Below are 6000 nucleotides of genomic sequence, written 5' to 3'. Positions count from 1 at the left end.
AAAATATTCTGTTTTATTCAATTTCAAAAAAAAAAAAAAATCAAGACGCTAATAATATATATCCATTCGTATCTATCTTAAATTTTTTATTTTTTTTTCCCTTTAATATCTTAATTTCAATACATATATTCTTTGAAATTATTTGTATATATATACCTCTATATATATTGTGTTATTCTTGAATGTTGATATATAGTACTATATAAAACTATATATATCGTGTAAATCAATTGATATCTTTAAATTTAAAATATATATATATATATATACTCAATATCCGTTGTAATTTAAATGCATGCTTGTTACCCAAAAAAATCATGCATGTTACCGATACATAAAGGTAAAAAATATCTTTCTTCAAAATTTGATTCCCTTTTGATAGACATAAAGCCGATTGTATCGGTCCGAGGCATTCACTTCTCCATTTAACACTATGTTTACTTTAAAATACTAGGGTTTTTTCACTTTTTCTCCATTCACATCTATCGGCTCGGCTTCTTCACGTTTTTTTACCCACCGAGAGAGAGAGTTCAAAATATTAGAATTTCTACGGAGGACTCATCCATGGCATCTTCACAGGTATTTATTTTTAATTTTCATTAAATTGAATAGAATAGAATAATTTATGCTAAAACACGTCGGCCCGGCCGGTGAAGTGGCCGGATAACTCGATCCGGCCGAGTACATTATTTAAATGAAACATACGGCCGGATCGATTTATCCGGCCACTTTACCAGGCGGACCGATCGTGTTTTAGCATAAATTATTCTATTTTAATTAGTTGTATGTTTATATTAATTATTAGTAATTTACTGAATTTAATTTAATTATATTTGTTTAAGTAATCATTATTGAATTATTATTGCGAGTTTTGCTGGGTTATTACATTGCATTGTTTATGTGGTTTTTGTGCAATTTAATAAAATAAAGTATGTTATGCCTATAGAGAAACTATCCGGCCGGCACTATGCCCGGAATAATGCGTCCGACCGGAACAGTTTCAATCTGAAATGTACCCGGCCGGATACATTTTACCGGACACTTCGCCGGCCGGATAGTTTCTCTTTAGGCATAAAATACTTTATTAAATATATCTGTATGTTTACGTTAATTATTGAAACTGTTATGTTTAATTATTGAAACTGTTATTAAATAATTATATATAATTGTTTAATTATTAATTATTGAAACTGTTATTGCTTGGTAAAATATTAAATTGCAGTTTTTTAATATTTTACTGAATTTAATTAAATTGCTTGGTATTAATTGCAGTTTAATAATTTACTTAATTTTTACTGAATTTAATATTAAATTGCTGAATTACTCGAATTTTACTGAATTTAATATTAAATTGCTGAATTTTACTGAATTTAATTGCAGTTTAATATTACTGAATTTTACTGAATTTTAATATTTTAATATTACTCAGAGGAAATGTTTTAATATTTTACTGAATTTTACTACTATTTTACTCGAATTTTACTATTTTACTGAATTACTGAATTTTAATATTAATTAATTTCGCCTCTTTTTTAATTATGCCTATTTGTATTGGCATTTTAATATTTTACTGAATTTAATATGTTTTCATTTTGTAAATGAATAGGCGAATGTCCCATATCTTCGTCGCGACACTATAGACCAGACGGAGGTTGCTATCAGTACCTACTATAGGGATTCACATTTTCCGGAGCTGGTTGAAACTTTAAATGTGGTCGGCGAACAGTGTAATTCAGATTTATTGGGAAGATTTAGAGCATCATGTTTTGGGCATTTCACTGATTGGAGGCCCGGCCCGAAGAGCAATAAAGCATTACACCAGATTGTATCGAGGCAGATTGTGTCAGAAGACGATGAGATGTGCTTCGTCATCATCCTCGTCGATCTGCAAATTCTGCCAACCTGCATATTCAATCCCCGCCCTTCTCACGTTCTCTGACTCCAACAAGTCTTCAGAGGCGCTTGTATCAGTCTCGGCTTCAGACGATGGAACATAATCTTCATCTACATTACCAGCATCCTCCACAAACTGAGGCTCGTACGTATATTGATCATCAGCTGGACCCCAACAACGATCAGTTGTTGGGCGATCGTACTGGTACGGATTTGGCTCATCCCATGAAGGCCAACACGTTGACTGATCATTACCCCAAGTGACCGACGGTTCAACACTTTGTTGCGCCGGTGAATCTCCGGCTGATAGGTCTAAATAAGCATATCTTTGGATTGCTTCCAATCCGTCCCCACCTTCGAATGTTGCACTGGATTCACCTCCATACCCGGAAGATTGAGGGAGATCGAACGAAGGAACATACACTCCTCCACTGTAATCGTCTTCGACAACATAAATCTCAGGAAAATGTGGCTGGGACGCCAGCAACTGCAGAAAATCATTGTCATCGGCAAGAATATTTTTACTGTATACCCTGCCATTTAATCTCTTCGTCAAATAATACAAGCTGTAATTAGTGCTCAATGAATTCTCCATCATCAGGTAATTTATCATGTACACCGTACTGGCCATTGTGTCTCCGAAAATATGCAAATTCTTAGAAGAGCCGCCGATGTACTCATAACCATTGAAGGCACCTCCATAATTAACCACAAAGTATCTCCCATATTCATTCATCTACAGAAAAAATAATAAATAAATAAATATATGATGTAAATGGAATAAAATGTTAAAATACAACATATAACATGTTAATACACTCGAAAAACATCTATCCGCCCGGGGAAGTTTCCGAGAAAATGTGTCCGGCCGTGTATTACATGATAGATAATTACACACGGCCGGACACATTTTCAAGGACACGTGTCCGGGCGGATACATGATTTTCGAGCATATTAACATGAGTTATGTAGCAATATATATGTAGAGAACTAAAATGCAACTAATAATTACTAATTAATACTTTAAAACATGATAGAATTTGCTCTAATTCACATGTATTTCCTTCAAACGTGGCTTTAAATCATAGTATGCTATAATATGCTAATAATTCACATAAGCATATAGGATCAAACAAAACATTAAAAATAAACAATAACCAACTTAAATTACATTTCAAACGTAAAATGACATACCTTTAAACGTTCGGATGAGAGAATTCACAAATACTAGCTTCACCCTTGGAAAATATTAGAATTGCTAATGAGTTTGAGTGTTTTTTCACTTTGAGTGTTCGGATGAGAGGATGAGAGAATTCACTCATATATAAACAAAGATTCCTTCATTTCACGTGAATTTCAATGAAATTAGAGTGTTTGACATGAATACTTTACTGACAAGGCTATTTCACATCATATTTGTCGTTTATCATCAATTTTGTTTTTAAAAAAATTATGTCCCTTAATTGAAGGCTAATTAATCGATGGAATATAAATACAAAAAATTAACACAATCCATATTAGCACTCAAAACACACATCGGAACCAAAAAAACATCTATCCGACCGAAACATATATGCGTCCGCCCGAAGAAACCTTATGTCCGGTCGGACACTTTGATTTTCCGGTCGGACGCTTTTTTTTTTTCCAATGTGTGTTTTGAGTGCTAATATCGATTGTGTTAATTTTTAGTATTTATTTTCCATTGATTAATTAGCCTACGATTTACTTGTAAAACCTTCGATTTTAATTCAAAAATAAATATATATTATTTTCTCTGTCAGTATTTCACATGTTCCAACACTTATTTGACCGATTTCAATGTTTAAATTGATGAATTGATGTTTTTCTTACACTTTAACTACTTTTGTCATAGATGTGTAAGAACTTTTGCGGAAAACAATGCACATCCATCACATTCAAAGGTCGGTTCTTCACTTATTTAGGGCATGTAGTGCTTTGCATGATAAGGGTGGACATTTTTCAAATTATTCATAAGAGAAATGGCACTTTTAATTTCGCCTCTCTTTTTTTACTACTTGAAGAAAAATAATTATGTATTATTTCCTTAATGAAAATTGAAAAGGATATAGGCATGACATCTTACATGGTAAATATCATAGCTGGCAAAAAGAATTGCAAAGTCGTTAAGGATTTCGTGTTCTTTAAAAAGAATGGTGAATTCTATAATTTAATTTAAATTTATTTGAATAATAATATTTATGTTCTACTTCGCACACAATAAATATAGAAACAATCCACCCAAATGGCCATAATGAAGAATGAAAATCAAATTTTGTCCACCATTTGAAAAAACACAAATTTTGGCCATTTTTATTGATTTGGACGCTTTTGCCCTTAATGAGGCGGACTGGGTAGGGTCAGACACGCGGGTCGCGTGCCGGGTCGGGTTAGGCACTTATGGCACTATTAGTGCCATAAGTGCCATAAGTGCACACTTCCCCCTAGGGTTTAGATATTCCATTTAGGGTTTAGATTATTCATTTGGGGTTTAGATGTTCCATTTAGGGTTTAGATGTTCCATTTAGGGTTTAAATGATGTTGTTGTTTCTGTATTTGTGCTGATGACCATTTTACTTAGTTTTATTTTGAATTTCGTTGGCACTTATGGCACTAATAGTGCCATAAGTGTCAAAATGACTATTTTACTTGGTTTTATTTTGGATTTTCGATGGCACTTATGGCACTATTAGTGTCATAAGTGCCATCTTGGCACTTATGGCACTAATAGTGCCATAAGTGCCTAACCCGACCCGGCACGCGACCCGCGTGTCTGATCCTACCCAGTCCGCCTCATTAAGGGCAAAAGCGTCCAAATCAATAAAAATGGCCAAAATTTGTGTTTTTTCAATGTGTGGCCAAAAATTGTGTTTTATGCTTCATTTTGGCTACTTCAAAATTTTACTCATAAATATATATACTAGTATTGTATTTCACACGCATACATGCACAAGCACAAATTAGTTTCAACTCCAAAATTGTTCTCGATAATAATGCATCAAGTCCTTTTTTGCAATTTATACTAAAATCAATTACAAAATAAGTGTGAGCTATAATACTATATATATATATATATATATATATATATATATATATATATATATATATAGGGTTAGGTTCAATGAAAAAGGCCTAAATGTAAGAAAGAAGAGAGAAGTAATCTCATCCGTTGATCTTATCTAATCCAACAGACATGATTTATTCACGCCATGTTCAACGGATTTTTTCGTTGAACATTCGTGAATATATACAATATTTTTGGGGGTTCTGGGTTTCGACCCCCCATATGTTCAACGAAAAAATCCATTGAACATGGCGTGAATAAATCATGTCCGTTAGATTAGATAAGATCAACGGATTAGATTACTTCTCTCTTCTTTCTTACATTTAGGCCTTCTTTATTGAACTTTAGCCTATATATATATATATATATATATTACTCCCTCCGTCCCAACGAATCTTGACACATTTTCAAATAAGATAATAATTATTACATTCTCTCTCCTACTTTATCACTTTTATACTTTATTAACTACACACTTAAAATACTAATCTACAATTCCTTAATTAATTCTCGTGTCGAAACTAAATGTGTCAAGATTAGTGGGACGAAGAGAGTATCAAATACTTATTCCGCCTCATAAAAACATGAACATTTCTATTTTTGTACATTATTTCAAAAAATCCATCATGGCCCACCACTACTTTTTCTCAATTAATTCATTACTCATACAACACTTTATAAAGTGAGGCTCATTTTTTATTTACAATAATTTTCAACTAATATTTTTAAGACTTAGTGCCACTTTCAATTGTTTATGTTTTTGTGAGCTGGATGGAGTATATAGAAGGTTAGGTATATATAAAAAAGATAGTACGATTATGCTAAGGAAATTTTAACGTGTAGTATAAAACTAAATGTAATATTAAATAAAACAACATATATATAGATATGCTAAGTAATATATTACGTGGAATCCACTCATCTAAGATCATTCCGATTTTCAAATTAATAAAAAATAAAAAAAAATATTCTGATTTTCTTTAAAATTCTACGGTTCTACCACGTCTCAGAATTGATGATTAAAA

The sequence above is a fragment of the Salvia miltiorrhiza genome, chromosome 8 (assembly GCF_028751815.1).
Source record: "Salvia miltiorrhiza cultivar Shanhuang (shh) chromosome 8, IMPLAD_Smil_shh, whole genome shotgun sequence".
Classification (NCBI taxonomy): Eukaryota; Viridiplantae; Streptophyta; class Magnoliopsida; order Lamiales; family Lamiaceae; genus Salvia; species Salvia miltiorrhiza.
Note: the sequence above shows the minus strand (reverse complement) of the source record.